The sequence below is a fragment of the Schistocerca piceifrons genome, chromosome 3 (assembly GCF_021461385.2).
Source record: "Schistocerca piceifrons isolate TAMUIC-IGC-003096 chromosome 3, iqSchPice1.1, whole genome shotgun sequence".
Classification (NCBI taxonomy): domain Eukaryota; kingdom Metazoa; phylum Arthropoda; class Insecta; order Orthoptera; family Acrididae; genus Schistocerca; species Schistocerca piceifrons.
This window is the reverse complement of record NC_060140.1, coordinates 321,377,935-321,395,862: the sequence shown is the minus strand read 5'-3', so window position 1 is coordinate 321,395,862 and position 17,928 is coordinate 321,377,935. Positions and strand designations below refer to the sequence as shown.

Below are 17,928 nucleotides of genomic sequence, written 5' to 3'. Positions count from 1 at the left end.
AGCGAATGATTTGGCCTTCCAGGTCGCCCGACATGAATCCCATGGAACATTTATGGGTCATACTCGAGAGATCAGTTCGTGCAGAAAATCCTGCACCGCAGTTAAGAACGGCTATGGAGGCAGCATGGCTCAATATTTCTGCATGGGACTTCCAAAGATTGGAGTCCATGCCACTTCGATTTGCCACAATGCGCCGAGCGATAGGAGGTTCGACACGATATTAGGAGGTATCTCATGCCAGTGGGTCCCCCTCCCCCAGCTCAGCTAGAAAGCTTGCTCGTTCTCTACCAACTATGAAGCTATTCCAGATGACGAAAGCACAGCAACAAAAGCAGTTTGGCCTTCTCCGTTTCAGCAGATGCAATTTGGTTACCACTGTGTCGAGTGATTTTCTTCTAGAGTACCTAACCAAAACAATGGATTGGCCGTAAGTGGTTTACGGATTTCGCATTGCACCATTAGCTTCAGAGGTTGCCTGATATCACGGTATGTTTGTGGAAGAATGGCTCTGAGCACTATGGTACTTAACATCTGAGATCATCAGACCCCTAGAACTTTGAACTACTTAAACCTAACCAACCTAAGGACATCACACACATCCATGCCCGAGGCAGGATTCGAACCTGCGACCGTAGCAGTCGCGCTGTTCCGTACTGAAGCGCTTAGAATCGCTCGGTCACCGCGGCCGCTGTTTGTGGAAGACTCAGTCTATGTGCCTCCCCTTGTAACAACTTTTAATGAACTGTGGGGCCGCAGAAAAACAATACTGAATGCATAGTTGAGCATACGCTCTCAAAAGGTTCACTATCGATGTTTGCAGAGCGTCCGATAGAGGGCGCATCGTACATTCGTTAATGGAAAACAACTGCTTTGATTAGTATGTGCAGGCATGTGAAAGATACACCGTTCAAAAATCGGATGGTCCTTTTCAAAATAAAAGCTTCTTAGCTGCATACTTTACTGAAAATTTACCAGAAATTGCTATCTTTGGTGATGTGGAAAGTATATATTTTGAAGGCCCGTTATTTTAGAATGACTCTGTATTTCTGGAAGATTTAGAATCTTTGTGTATTGTCGCATTGTAAGGTACTCTTGTACTGATCATCTCACTCAAACTCTTCACTTCTTACATAAAATTTAAAAAAAAAAATGGTTTAAGTGTTTTGTGAAATGTTTTGTCTAAAATTAAGAAATAAAATAGTTTAGAGCAAAATTTGATCCACCTCAACTGGTGTACATGGTTTCAAGCATAATTTAAAGTTGGGCCAAACGCTTCTCTATTCTGTTTTATTATTTCATTTTTAGACAAGTAATTTCACAAGTTTTGTTCAAAAAGCATGACATTATTGACACTTATTTGTCTTCCTACTGTCTACTTTTCTCATAACGTCCTAAATGTAGTACCTGATTGGAAGGAAACGATTGTAAAAAAAGAAATATCAAATCAGTGCAACATTTTACGCAAAGTACAGCACCTTGAAGAGATTAACTTTTTCGCACTTGATTTGTTTAGCAGCAGCTGCTCGTTAATTATTTAAATTTTCCCTCAAACCACTAAGTTTTTCTTAATTACACTGAATACTCTCTCCAAATCAACCATTTCTTGCAAAACTAAACCTCACGCTGGTCAATTTGATACCCTATTTTCCATTTCCCACCGTTTGGCTATCAAAACTCGGGCGATAAACCATTGTACAATTTATACGGAATCTTGATATCACCCCAGTAAAAGATCTGCCCAAACGTTTAGCAATATTTAGTGGCATATTCCCTGACAGCAGGGAAAGAATCAATATGAAGAACATAAATGCAAGTCTTGGGATCTCAGTAGCGGTGCTGCTGCCTTGGTGGTCTAGTGGTAAAGTGTAAGCAAGCGTGGAGACAATGATGCGGTCTAACATCAGTATGTTTCAGTCTGCCTTTACTCCAGTCTCTCCCTCATAGTGATGTGTAGATTCGCTAGGAATAACACGTGATTCGGATTCTACGTTAAAATGTAGGGTCCCTTTCCCTCGTATGATTACTAGGGCAGATTAAGGTTGTTCATGTCACCAAGAGTGGTCCAATTAAAAGAATTTCAGGGAATCCCAACCAATAATGTCATAATAATTTATTTTTATTTGTGGTCTTGGTCCTTACACTTAATATTGGTTTAAAAGCGGTATAAAAGCGGAATGTGATAGTAGGCAGGTCGGAACCTACAGAGCACTTAGTATTACATGGGAGATGTCGGGCAACAAGTCTCCTCTGCAGAATTTTATGACCTTCTAAGGGACCCAGGACTATGTTCATCAAACTGTAACTTGACCATTTCCGATGATTTATGTTAGTTTGTATTTAAGTTGCACTTAAAACTTCGGAGATGAGACTCTGTGGTCGATCAATAAAGCAATTCACAAACGTTTGGTCTTCAGGAGACATCTTCTGCGAAGAAATGGCATCTCTGAAAATATCTCCTGCAGATGTAGTTCCAACGTTTTCGAATTGTTTCATGAATGAGCTCTCAGCCAAAAAATTGTAACTGAAGTAAATACCGGCAGAGAAAGCCTACATTTTGTTTAAAAGTTATCAGTACGTTGATATTTTTTTTGTGCGGTGTTATTTCAGCAGAGTGTAGAATTCAGTGTTAGTATCGCTGCAATCACGACAACCAACGAATCTAAGAGTAGTGCCTCGACACGTAAAGTCGGAGAGTACTTTGTACGGATTAGATTAGGTAGTGCATAGTTACTTAGGTTGGATGCACGACAAGGTATTAGCAAGACTCCAAGTCTTTCAGATGCGGTTATGAAACTTCGAAAGCGTGTGGAACAGAAGCAAAATGGTACGATTTCGATGGGGTTTACTTTTACACAATTTGTTGATAGTGTTTTAATACCAGTGTCTTTTCATTTCTTTTCATTCGTCTACTTATGTTGAGTTGAACATTTATTTTCCTTCAGACAATTTTGACTGTAATTTGAACAGTAACAAATGGTAATACAGTACCATTTTTGTGTCAAACGACCTGAATTTGAGATATAAGAGAGCAAGTATTGATGGGGTTGGAATAAATAAATAATTCTTGTGCTGTACTGTGCTCTTGTATTGTCCTGTATTTTTCGCAGAAAACAATTTCCAACTTGGAAATGCTAACAATTAAAGACGTTGTTGGAATAATTATTAAAGTAAAATTTTTGGCTTTAGTAGGTCATTTTGGTTATTTCTAAAGGAACTTGGGCAAATCTTTATACATCGCGTCTAGCTCTTGTTTAAAGACATTTATTCATTTAATTCCTTTATTGATAATTATTTCACTGAACTAGAGATTGTACACTTATACATTTTCAAATATAATCTTTCAGGATCCATATTCTTTTTTATATTTGTGAGATTTACTGAAATATTGTCTAACGATTTCGAGCAATTCAGTTATTCACAACTGAAACATGATTACGATAGTAGTAACAATAAAAAAGGTAATAGTGAAATAACATAGTTCCAGCGTACTTGGTATTTTTAAACAATGTGACTAACACACGAAAATGAGAAATTATGCCGCGCAAGATTAGCCGAGCTGTTTAAGGCGCTGCAGTCATGAACTGTGCGGCTGGTCCCGGCTGAGGTTCGAGTCCTCCCCCGCGCATGGGTGTGTGTGAAACTTCCTGGCAGATTAAAACTGTGTGCCGGACCGAGACTCGAACTCGGGACCTTTGCCTTTCGCGAGCAAGTGCTCTACCAGCTGAGCTACCCAAGCACGACTCACGCCCCGTCCTCACAGCTTTACTTCTGCCAGTATCTCGTCTCCTACTTCCAAACTTTACAGAAGCTCTCCTGCGAGCACTGGTAGAGCACCTGCCCGCGAAAGGCAAAGGTCCCGAGTTCGAGTCTCGGTCCGGCACACAGTTTTAATCTGCCAGGAAGTTTCATATCAGCGCACACTCCGCTGCAGAGTGAAAATCTCGTTATGGGTGTGTGGGTTTGTCCTTAGGATAGTTTAAGTTAAGTAGTGTGTAAGCTTAGGGACTGATGACCTTAGCAGTTAAGTCCCATAAGATTTCACACAATTTTTTTTTTTGAGAAATTATTGCAGCAGGTATACGACTGAAACGATGATAATTGTTCTTTTTAATAAAGAGGAGGGCTCCAGTATCAGAACATACGGTGGGATGCTGGGGTAAGTGAAAGAATTCGATCTGAAGTTTATACACTTTTACAGAAGGAATTATTGTTGTGATAGCAGAGATATGATTAACTGTCTTCAGAGGCTGGAAAATTATCTCATATGTGGCTTTTACCAGACATGCATGCTATATCGAATCAGTTTTATTTATGGGGCAAGTATTCAAATATTCAGACCCACTTTTAAGTGGTGCGTTGTCTCTCTGCTGTTTGGTATGAAGATCAATATCAATGGGAAATTTCTTTCTGAACTTCATAATTCCTCTGCCACTAAATCAGATAGATTTTTGCGTGCCCTTAAGAATAAAAAGATGCAGTGATAGTTGTTCTATTCATTTTGTATATGGGAAATAAAAACCATCCACAACGTCGTCTCATAAGATGATTCGGCTATTTTTACGAGTATCAAGTCCGCATTTTCCAAAGTTTGTGTTTGTAGCCTATGTACATTTATAAACAGAATTTAAGAATTACTTCCGTCGTAGATTAGATTTTGTTCTACTTTAACATTGTTTAGTAACTCCTAAGTTGCACAACGAGAAATTTCGCTTCTTTATGTGTCAGCGTACACATTCAAGACTTGAATCGTTTCAACTCATCAGTAGGTGCTGATAAGCTTTCAACTATGGCTAAATTATTGCTATTATTGGTATTTACTGTTTTGGATTTACAGTTGGGCTGTATTGTTAGTCCAACGAACAAGCTGAAAAATCAGCTGACGATCTATAATGTAATGAAATTTTATATTTCGTGCAATGTTACTGGAAAGTATCTACGAAGTCATCATTAAATTATTGTGTACATAGATATTATGGCCGTATGTACACACTGGATATACACTAAGACTCCATGTCCATGTGTGGGGGTCACATTGCTCTACAAACAAATTAGAAATTACTTGTGATTCACCAGTTTTCGGCAATTTTTCTTGGTCTGTGACGCAAGTCTAGAACTGGAGATCTAGTCCAAAATATTTACATCTGCGAAACCTGCGTCACAATACCAGATTCTTAGTGCCCCTCCCCCATGAACCATGGAACTTGCCGTTGGTGGGGAGGCTTGCGTGCCTCAGCGATACAGATAGCCGTACCGTAGGTGCAACCACAATGGAGGGGTATCTGTTGATAGGCCAGACAAACGTGTGGTTCCTGAAGAGGGGCAGCAGTCTTTTCAGTAGTTGCATGGGCAACAGTCTGGATGATTGACTCATCTGGCCTTGTAACACTAACCAAAACGGCCTTGCTGTGCTGGTACTGCGAACGGCTGAAAGCAGGGGGAAATTACGGCCGTAACTTCTTCCGAGGGCATGCAACTTAACTGTATGGTTAAATGCTCATGGCGTCCTCTTGGGTAAAATATTCCGGAGGTAAAATAGCCCCCATTGGGATCTCCGGGCGGGGACTACTGAAGAGGACTTCGTTATCAGGAGAAAGAAAACTGGCGTTCTACGGATCGGAGCATGGAATGTCAAATTATAAAATTTAAAAACGGAAATGGATAGGTTAAAGTTTGATATAGTGGGAGTTAGCGAAGTTCGGTGGCAGGAGGAACAAGACTTCTGGTCAGGTGAATACAGGTTTATAAATACAAAATCAAATAGGGGTAATGCAGGAGTAGGTTTAATAATGAATAAAAGAATAGGAGTGCAGGTAAGCTACTACAAACAGCATAGTGAACGCATTATTGTAGCGAAGATAGACACGGAGCCCACGCCTACTACAGTAGTACAAGTTTATATGCCAACTAGCTCTGCAGATGACGAAGAAATTGAAGAAATGTATGATGAGATAAAATAAATTATTCAGATAGTGAAGGGAGACGAGAATTTGATAGTCATGGGTGACTGGCATTCGATATTAGGAAAAGGAAGAGAAGGAAATGTAGTAGGTGAATATGGATTAGGGGTAAGAAATGAAAGAGGAAGCCACCTGGTAGAATTTTGCAGAGAGCATAACTTAATAATAGCTAACACTTGGTTCAAGAATCATAAAAGGACGTTCTATACATGGATGAAACCTGGAGATACTGACAGGTTTCAGATAGATTATATAATGGTAAGGCAGAGATTTAGGAACCAGGTTTTAAATTGTAAGACATTTCCAGGGGGCGGATGTGGACTCTGACCATAATCTATTGGTTAAGAACTGTAGATTAAAACTGAAGAAACTGCAAAAGTTGGGAATTTGAGGAGATGGGACCTGGATAAACTGACTAAACCAGAGGTTGTAGGGAGTTTCAGGGAGAGCATAAGGGAGCAATTGACAAGAATGGGGGGAAGAAATACAGTAGAAGAATGGGTAGCTTTAAGGGGTGAAGTAGTGAAGGCAGCAGAGGATCAAGTAGGTAAAAAGACGAGGGCTAGTTGAAATCCTTGGGTAACAGAACGGATGTTGAATTTAATTGATGAAAGGGGAAAATATAAAAATGCAGTAAATGAAGCAGGCAAAAAGGAATTCAAACGTCCCAAAATGGGTTCGACAGGAAGTGCAAAATGGCTAAGCAGGGATGGCTAGAGGACAAATGTAAGGATGTAGAAGCTTATCTCATTGGCGTAAGATAGATACTGCCTACAGGAAAATTAGAGAGACCTTTGGAGAAAAGAGAACCACTTGTATGAATATCAAGAGCTCAGATGGAAACCCAGTTCTAAGCAAAGAAGGGAAAGCAGAAAGATGGAAAGAGTATACACAGGGTCTATACAGGGGCGATGTTCTTGAGGACAATATTATGGAAATGGAAGAGGATGTAGATGAAGATGAAATGGGAAATACGATACTGCGTGAAGAGTTTGACAGAGCACTGAATGACCTAAGTCGAAACAAAGTCCCAGGAGTAGACAACATTCCATTAGAACTACTGACAGCCTTGGGAGAGCCAGTCCTGACAAAAATCTACTATCTAGTGTGCAAAATGTATGAGACAGGCGAAATACCCTCAGACTTCAAGAAGAATATAATAATTCCAATCCCAAAGAAAGCAGGTGTTGACAGATGTGAAAATTACAGAACTATCAATTTAATAAGTCACGGCTGCAAAATACTAACGCGAATTCTTTACAGACGAATGGTAAAACTGGTAGAAGCCGACCTCGAATAAGATCAGTTTGGATTCCGTAGAAATGTTGTACCTGTGGTCTAGGGGTAGCGTCTTTGATTCATAATCAAAAACGTCTTCGGTCCCGGGTTCGATCCCCGCCACTGCCTAAATTTTGATAAATAATCAGCATTGGTTGCCGAAGACTTCCGGCATAAGAAGTAGCCTCATTCTGCCAACGGCCTTGTCAAAGAGGGCGGAGTAGCGGATAGAGGTTCAGGGCACTCTCTTGTCCCCTAAAGGCGAAAGAATCAGCAATGATCAACGACATGAGGATGCAGAAGGCAATTGAAACCACTGCATTAAAGACACGTAACGTGTATCCACGGGACATGTGGCCTGTAATTGAAGAAGTGTCATGATGATCTCTCCATTGGCAAAAGATTCCGGAATAGTCCCCCATTCGGATCTCCGGGAGGGGACTGCCAAGGGGGAGGTTACCATGAGAAAAAGACTGAATAATCAACGAAAGGATAACTTTCTACGAGTCGGGGCGTGGAATGTCAGAAGCTTGAACGTGGTAGGGAAACTAGAAAATCTGAAAAGGGAAGTGCAAAGGCTCAATCTAGATATAGTAGGGATCAGTGAAGTGAAGTGGAAAGAAGACAAGGATTTCTGGTCAGATGAGTATCGGGTAATATCAACAGGAGCAGAAAATGGTATAACAGGTGTAGGATTCATTATGAATAGGTAGGTAGGGCAGAGGGTGTGTTACTGTGAACAGCTCAGTGACCAGGTTGTTCTAATCAGAATCGACAGCAGACCACCACCGACACCGATAGTTCAGGTATACATGCCGACGTCGAAAGCTGAAGATGAACAGATAGAGAAAGTGTATGACGATATTGAAAGGGTAATGCAGTATGTAAAGGGGGACGAAAATCTAATAGTCATGGGCGACTGGAATGCAGTTGTAGGGGAAGGAGTAGAAGAAAAGGTTACGGGAGAATATGGGCTGGGACAAGGAATGAAAGAGGAGAAAGACTAATTGAGTTCTGTAACAAGTTTCAGCTAGTAATAGCGAATACCCTGTTCAAGAATCACAAGAGGAGGAGGTATACTTGGAAAAGGCCGGGAGATACGGGAAGATTTCAATTAGATTACATCATGGTGAGACAGAGATTCCGAAATCAGGTACTGGATTGTAAGGCGTACCCAGGAGCAGATATACACTCCTGGGAATTGAAATAAGAACACCGTGAATTCATTGTCCCAGGAAGGGGAAACTTTATTGACACATTCCTGGGGTCAGATACATCACATGATCACACTGACAGAACCACAGGCACATAGACACAGGCAACAGAGCATGCACAATGTCGGCACTAGTACAGTGTATATCCACCTTTCGCAGCAATGCAGGCTGCTATTCTCCCATGGAGACGATCGTAGAGATGCTGGATGTAGTCCTGTGGAACGGCTTGCCATGCCATTTCCACCTGGCGCCTCAGTTGGATCAGCGTTCGTGCTGGACGTGCAGACCGCGTGAGACGACGCTTCATCCAGTCCCAAACATGCTCAATGGGGGACAGATCCGGAGATCTTGCTGGCCAGGGTAGTTGACTTACACCTTCTAGAGCACGTTGGGTGGCACGGGATACATGCGGACGTGCATTGTCCTGTTGGAACAGCAAGTTCCCTTGCCGGTCTAGGAATGGTAGAACGATGGGTTCGACGACGGTTTGGATGTACCGTGCACTATTCAGTGTCCCCTCGACGATCACCAGTGGTGTACGGCCAGTGTAGGAGATCGCTCCCCACACCATGATACAGGGTGTTGGCCCTGTGTGCCTCGGCCGTATGCAGTCCTGATTGTGGCGCTCACCTGCACGGCGCCAAACACGCATACGACCATCATTGGCACCAAGGCAGAAGGGACTCTCATCGCTGAAGACGACACGTCTCCATTCGTCCCTCCATTCACGCCTGTCGCGACACCCCTGGAGGCGGGCTGCACGATGTTGGGGCGTGAGCGGAAGACGGCCTAACGGTGTGCGGGACCGTAGCCCAGCTTCATGGAGACGGTTGCGAATGGTCCTCGCCGATACCCCAGGAGCAACAGTGTCCCTAATTTGCTGGGAAGTGGCGGTGCGGTCCCCTACGGCACTGCGTAGGATCCTACGGTCTTGGCGTGCATCCGTGCGTCGCTGCGGTCCGGTCCCAGGTCGATGGGCACGTGCACCTTCCGCCGACCACTGGCGACAACATCGATGTACCGTGGAGACCTCACGCCCCACGTGTTGAGCAATTCGTCGGTACGTCCACCCGGCCTCCCGCATGCCCACTATACGCCCTCGCTCAAAGTCCGTCAACTGCACATACGGTTCACGTCCACGCTGTCGCGGCATGCTACCAGTGTTAAAGACTGCGATGGAGCTCCGTATGCCACGGCAAACTGGTTGACACTAACGGCGGCGGTGCACAAATGCTGCGCAGCTAGCGCCATTCGACGGCCAACACCGCGGTTCCTGGTGTGTCCGCTGTGCCGTGCGTGTGATCATTGCTTGTACAGCCCTCTCGCAGTGTCCGGAGCAAGTATGGTGGGTCTGACACACCGGTCTCAATGTGTTCTTTTTTCCATTTCCAGGAGTGTAGATAGACTCAGATCACAAAATAGTAGTGATGAAGAGTAGGCTGAAGTTCAAGACATTAGTCAGGAAGAATCAATACGCAAAGAAGTGGGATACGGAATTACTAAGGAATGACGAGATACGTTTGAAGTTCTCTAACGCTATAGATACAGCAATAAGGAATAGCGCAGTAGGCAGTACAGTTGAAGAGGAATGGACATCTCTAAAAAGGGCCATCACAGAAGTTGGGATGGAAAACATAGGTACAAAGAAGGTAGCTGCGAAGAAACCATGGGTAACAGAAGAAATACTTCAGTTGATTGATGAAAGGAGGAAGTACAAACATGTTCCGGGAAAATCAGGAATACAGAAATACAAGTCGCTGAGGAATGAAATAAATAGGAAGTGCAGGGAAGTTAAGACGAAATGGCTGCAGGAAAAATGTGAAGACATCGAAAAAGATATGATTGTCGGAAGGACAGAGTCAGCACACAGGAAAGTCAAAACAACCTTTGGTGATATTAAAAGCAACGGTGGTAACATTAAGAGTGCAACGGAAATTCCACTGTTAAATGCAGAGGAGAGAGCAGATAGGTGGAAAGAATACATTGAAAGCCTCTATGAGGGTGAAGATTTGTCTGATGCGATAGAAGAAGAAACAGGAGTCGATTTAGAAGAGATAGGGGATCCAGTATTAGAATTGGAATTTAAAAGAGCTTTGGAGGACTTACGGTCAAATAAGGCAGAAGGGATGGATAACATTCCATCAGAATTTCTAAAATCATTGGAGGAAGTGGCAACAAAATGACTATTCACGTTGGTGTGTAGAGTATATGAGTCTGGCGACATACCAACCGACTTTCGGAAAAGCATCATCCACACAATTCCGAAGACGGCAAGAGCTGACAGGTGCGAGAATTATCGCACAATCAGCTTAACAGCTCATGCATCGAAGCTTCTTACAAGAATAATATACAGATGAATGGAAAAGAAAATTGAGAATGCGCTAGGTGACGATCAGTTTGGCTTTAGGAAAAGTAAAGGGACGAGAGAGGCAGTTCTGACGTTACGGCTAATAATGGAAGCAAGGCTAAAGGGAAATCAAGACACGTTCTAGGATTTGTCGACCTGGAAAATGCGTTCGACAATATAAAATGGTGCAAGCTGTTCGAGATTCTGAAAAAAGTAGGGGTAAGCTATAGGGAGAGGCGGGTCGTATACAATATGTACAACAACCAAGAGGGAATAATAAGAGTGGACGATCAAGAACGAAGTGCTCGTATTAAGAAGGGTGTAAGACAAGACTGTAGCCTTTCGCCCCTACTCTTCAATCTGTACATCGAGGCAGCAATGATGGAAATAAAAGAAAGGTTCAGGAGTGGAATTAAAATACAAGGTGAAAGGATATCAATGATACGATTCGCTGATGACATTGCTATCCTGAGTGAAAGTGAAGAAGAATTAAATGATCTGCTGAACGGAATGAACAGTTTAATGAGTACACAGTATGGTTTGAGAGTAAATCGGAGAAAGACGAAGGTAATGAGAAGTAGTAGAAATGAGAACAGCGAGAAACTTAACATCAGGATGGATGGTCACGAAGTCAATGAAGTTAAGGAATTCTGCTACGTAGGCAGTGAAATAACCAATGACGGACGGAGCAAGGAGGACATCAAAAGCAGACTCGCTATGGCAAAAAAGGCATTTCTGGCCAAGAGAAGTCTACTAATATCAAATACCGGCCTTAATTTGAGGAAGAAATTTCTGAGGATGTACGTCTGGAGTACAGCATTGTATGGTAGTGAAACATGAACTGTGGGAAAACCGGAACAGAAAAGAAACGAAGCATTTGAGATATGGTGCTATAGACGAATGTTGAAAACTAGGTGGACTGATAAGGTAAGGAATGAGGAGGTTCTACGCAAAATCGGAGAGGAAAGGAATATGTGGAAAACACTGATAAGGAGAAGGGACAGGATGATAGGACATCTGCTAAGACATGACTTCCATGGTACTAGAGGGAGCTGTAGAGGGCATAAATTGTAGAGGAAGACAGAGATTGGAATACGTCAAGCAAATAATTGAGGACGTAGGTTGCAAGTGCTACTCTGAGATGAAGAAATTAGCACAGGAAAGGAATTCGTGGCGGGCCGCATCAAACCAGTCAGTAGACTGATGACCAAAAAAAAAAAAAAGAAATGTTGGAACACGTGAGGCAATACTGGGTCTACGGCTTATCTTAGAAGCTAGATTAAGAAAAGGCAAACCTACGTTTCTAGCTTTTGTAGACTTAGAGAAAGCTTTTGACAATGTTGACTGGAATAGTTTCTTTCAAATTCTGAAGGGGGCAGGTGTGAAATACAGGGAGTGAAAGGCTATTCACAGTTTGTACAGAAACCAGATGGCAGTTACAAGAGTCGAGGGGCATGAAAGGGAAGCAGTGGTGGGGAAGGGAGTGAGACAGGGTTGTAGCCTCTCCCTGATGTGATTCAATCTGCATATTGAGCAAGCAGTAAAGGAAAAAGAGATAAATTCGGAGTAGGTATTAAAATCCATGGAGAAGAAATAAAAATGTTGAGATTCGCCGATGACATTGTAATTCTGTCAGAGACAGCAAAGGACTTGGAAGAGCAGTTGAACGGAATCGACAGTATCTTGAAAGGAGGGTACAAGATGAACATCAACAAAAGCAAAACAAGGATAATGGAATGTAGTCGAATTAAGTCGGGTGATGCTGAGGGAATTAGATTAGGAAATGAGACACTTAAAGCACTAAAGGAGTTTTGCTATTTGGGGAGCAAAATAGCTGATGATGGTCGAAGTGGAGAGGATATAATATGTAGACTGGCAATGAAAAGGAAAGCGTTTGTGACGAAGAGAAATTTGTTAACATCGAGTATTGATTTAAGTGTCAGGAAGTCGTTACTGAAAGTATTTGTATCGTCTGTAGCCATGTGTGGAAGTGAAACATGGACGATAAATAGTTTGGACAAGAAGGGAATAGAAGCTTTCGAAATGTGGTGCTACAGAAGAACGCTGAAGGTTAGATGGGTAGATCACATAACTAATGAGGAGGTATTGAATAGAATTAGGGAGAAGAGAAATTTGTGGCACACCTTGACTAGAAGAAGGGATCGTTTGGTAGGACATGTTCTGAGGCATCAAGGGATCACCAATTTAGTATTGGAGGGAAGCGTGGAGGGTAAAAACCGTAGAAGGAGACCAAGGGATGAATACACAAAGCAGATTCAAAACGATGTAAACTGCAGTACATACTGGGAGATGAAGCAGCTTGCACAGGATAGAGCAGCATGCAGAGCTGCATCAAACCAGCCTCAGGAGTGAAGACCACAACAACAACAGTGTATGCCAGAAAATATCAGAAATAAAAACTTTTTGCCACGGCAGCTGGGCAATGGAACGAGAAGTAAACCTTATAAAGAATACAGAGTAATAGCTTATATTAGTAACACTGAAGGTTTTTTTGCCAGAATAAACATATGAGTTCTGTAAGTGATGTGGATGTGTGCTACTAACATTTTCAAATAAGCATCTAGTAGCAGTAGTAGGAGTACAGTATTGACAACTTCCCAATCTGTGAGAACTTTGGGGTCATCAAGAAGTTGGTACTGGGACTCCTGAACAGCACATAAAGTCACATCAAATTGCATCTCTCTCACTGCTCGCTGAACTCAGACTTAATACATGACAGAGTAATGGGTATTATGTGACAAGGGTTGTATTTATGAATGGTGGCTATTCATGTGATCAACAATCTGCTCCAGTGCATCCATATAACTTATTTTTGTTTAATTTAGGCACAATCACGTAACAAGATTAGAATCATTGCCATAGCGCCAGTCATTAGAAGTGTTGTGGCCTTTATGATGCGTGGAATCCAAAGATGTTCAATGTGTGACAGAAACTGGTATTAAATGACACATGTTACGGTTGTGTTAAAATAAAAACTGCATTAATTACTTTCCTTTTCATTTTGCACATACATAGAACTGTTACACTGACGTCGTGCCTAATGTATAGTTCCTCTAGTTTAATCTGTAGATAAAACCCAAAATAGCCTTGCAGGAAAAAAACAATAATTAAACGTGTAACAGTAGATCTGTTGCGACGTGTCTCTCTCTGTAATTAGAACTGGGTACTGTTGTTAATTAAGACGCACATTGACCATTATCACGTGCACCACGATCGTAATAATCTGCCACGTCTGATGCTTCACCAATACTGATAATTACTGTTTCATATGTATAGAATTTCTGCAAAAAACTATTGGTTTAACGTTTCTTATAATGAGCAGGGCCACACAATGGATTAATAAAATACTTTAGACATGGTTTGGTAATCTGTATTGCTAGCCGTATAAAACGGTCAACAAAGGCCCATGGCAGGTTGCCTGTCTAACTGCTTCCAGGGGCAACAAAAAATTTATTTTCAATATTTCCTATAATTAATGACCGAATTTAAAATTCTAAAATACTTTCATAAACTACTCATTGAGATATATAATATTACGTTCTAAACTAAGAAAATATATATACGTCCTGAAACAGGGTAGCTCACAGCACGTAAATACCCAGATTATTCTTCCAGTTTTTTGGACAACATCGTTGTGGAGATAAAGCAGCGATTAGTATGATCAATCGATTATTCAAAAACAGTCTTAATCGTATTTATTGTTATTATACCGCCAACCGGTTCATCCGGACGTAGGGGACATCTTCTGGGCGTTTACACCATTGGTCGACTGCTGGTGGTGTCACTCCTGTCTACATAACGGCAGGAAACTATAGTCTACATAACGGCAGGAGTGACACCACTAGCAGTCGACCAATGGCGTAAACGCCCGGAAGATGACCTCCACGTCGGGTTGAAACCGGTTGGCGGTATAATAATAGTAAATGCGATTAAGACTGTTTTTGAATAATTGATTATTCATCCAGTATTTGACAACGAGGCCACATAGTGACTTCCAACAAACTGTACACGTAATTTCAAACTTTTACTTAATAATGAAAAGAAAATTTAACGCTCACTACATTTTCACTTTTCTTAGAGTGAAACTTCAGCATAGGCATGAAGTTGACTGTATCTCCAAGTCATATCATAGTTCAGGGGATATGATATAAACACTTCCAAAGTCCAAGATATACCAGGTTTAGTTTATACTGTTTCATTATTGGATAAGCGAATAATCCGCTACTAATAAATCCAATATAATTAATGTCTTGGGTGTTCAACCGCGAAGATTTTACGTACTTAATCTCCGACATTTAACACGTTCACTCACGTGTGAAGTGGCCGGCCGAAGTGGCCGCGCGGTTCTGGCGCTGCAGTCTGGAACCGCGAGACCGCTACGGTCGCAGGTTCGAATCCTGCCTCGGGCATGGATGTGTGTGATGTCCTTAGGTTAGTTAGGTTTAACTAGTTCTAAGTTCTAGGGGACTAATGACCTCAGCAGTTGAGTCCCATAGTGCTCAGAGCCATTTGAACCATGTGTGAAGTAATCAGACGTTTGAAAGAGTTTTTTGGGTGGGAGTTAGATTATTTAAATAACGAAGTAGGGTTTTCTTCTATAAAAGTACAAACCTTGCCACGCACATATACTAATGCGCTATTTCACTGAGACAAATAAATTGTTTTTATATTCCATACGTCACAATAGAATGAGCATTTTACGCAACCATAAACTATTCCGACCAGTCAGTGTTCGTCTTCAAACTACCACTAGATAAAAAGACTTAACAAATAATTGTTACAGAGTCTATGAAACCCGATAAATAGCTAGCTACGTATTGATAAAGAATAAAATTATACCTTCCTTCTTATCGTTGTGCGTCTTTACTTAGCAGATTTATAGATTCTATGAAGATTTTTTATCATCTCATTATCAGTTGATATGCTGAAGATGAGCACTGATTGGTCGAAAGAGGTTACAGTTGTATGAAATATTTATGTCGTATAAAATAAAATAAAGTAAATAAAATAAGAAATTAAAGAACATAATCGAGTAATCTCCGTGGACATTGTGTCATGTTTTGCAACCTAAAAATATTACTGTGTTGGAGGTAAAGCGAAATTCGTAATTCGTAATTAGTAACAAATAATTTTATTAATTATTGAAGCCATTTGTAATCCTTATGCACAACTATTAGAAACTGCGTATTTTTGTCCCCAAAAGCGCTTCGTTTTATTTATATAAAACATGATCATTGGTCTGTAATGAAACATATTTACAATTTGGCTGTCTTTCAAATCTCAAAACATTTCTTTGATATTAAGCTATTTTAGTCCGATTTTCATTCCCATCAGGAAATGTCTGCTTGCACAATTCTGAAGTTTCTGTCGTTTGGCACCACTGTAGTTTTGTCTAATCGCACATTTATTGACGTGAAATACGACACAATATAGCACCAATACTGTATGTATACTTCTGGTTAAAACTGTGTCTGTGCGTTTTTGTGAGTAGTGCTAGTTTTGGTTTTCACTTATTCTAAAAATGTTGTCTTCGTCTGGGGTTTATCATATGTGTACTATTCCATTTCGTTTACAAATATGAATTCTCAGCCTGTACGCAACGTTTCGGGAAGTATACTCGCTTCTATCTTCTCGCTTATGAAAAATTTCAATGTACATTGCCACACAATTAATAAAGAAAGCGGAATATCATGTTAAAATACTGTTGCATTTTACAAGTCTTACTCTAGTTTGTGAAGAATAACGTAATGTGAATACGCAATTAAAACATGTGAGAATAATTCAAGATTGCATCTACAGTCAAAGAAAAGTTGATCTGAGTGTTTTCAGTCTGAGTTGGGTGAGCAGTGAGAGGGATTCAATATGATGTAACTTTATGCGCTGTTCAGGAGTCCCAGTAACAATTTCTTGATGTCCTCCTAAGGTCTCACAGATTGGGAAGCTGTCAATACTGTACTCCTAGTGTTGCTGCCAGATACGTATTTCAAAGTTTGTCACGATTTAGGTTCCGCTGGTGGTATCTCTTCATCGATGTCGCTGGCCCCCGTTGCGTAAATTGCTTTTAGGAAAGCTAGAGCGTTACCAACTTACGCCAGTCACATATGGTATCCATACAAGTAATTTTATGTCTCTGTTCTATTTCAGGTTGCATCAGACGCATTCTGATAGCTATTCACCGATGTTACTGTTTACATGAATAATTGCCAGGGCTTCGGTCTTCCTTGTTCTCTTCGGCCAATGCATCTGTATGACAGTGCCAATTCCGGAATCCTTGTATTTTCCATTCTTTCTAAATGCTCTTCCCACTTCCCTATGCATCCACTTAACCCCGTGTTGGAAATATCTGTCACTGATTCCGAATGTCCTGGTTTCTTATTTTATCAAGGCCGTGTGTCCCATCAGTGCTGTAAGGTAATTCATTTCTGCGGTATGGCTGCGCTGTTTCGGTCTTAATTTCCACGTTTCACTGCCAAGTAGAATAAACGGCACTGCCACCATCTTATAGAGTTTGAGCTGTCTCACGGTCCATGCTGTTTTCATTATTCTTCGAATAGTTCCGCACATTGTCTGGTATTTATATATTATTTATGTCTACATCGTAATCATACGAAATATCACAGCCTAAGTAATTATTAAACCAGTTCTAAAATTTCGTCATCCAAAACAATCTTTGTTTTTATTAGGTGTTTGTCCTGGAATGTCAGAGTTAACGATTTTGAAGTAGAAATTTTGAAATTATTTTCTTTACAAACACTGTGAAGCAAAAGCTCTTTGGAGGTTATATACAGTGTTTTGCATAAGCACAAAAGCATCAGCATATGCTAGCACATGACTTAATTCCAGGTGGTGCCTGATCCTTCCGTCTTTGTAGGATATCATCCATATACATGTTAACTAGCGTGGGTGGTAATGCACGTACATGTCTCACTCCCTTGTTAATAACTATATTTTCCCAGTGTAATTCGATAAACGGAGTCTGAAGCAGTTGCCATTATAAAAACTTTATGTACAAATTATTATGCGTTGAAGGTAGTTCCGTTTAGCTATTATATTTCAGAGTTCATGCCTGTATGTCAACAAATGCCTTAGAGGTGAGAAAACTATTTCTCTG

The 17,928-nt window shown here is 41.1% G+C and overlaps 1 protein-coding gene across 1 annotated transcript in view; it reads right to left on the bottom strand.

Moving 5' to 3' along the window:
• LOC124788624 (uncharacterized protein DDB_G0271670-like) overlaps positions 1 to 17,928 on the bottom strand; it is a 124,289-nt gene that overhangs the window by 91,546 nt on the left and 14,815 nt on the right. The window lies entirely within an intron of this gene.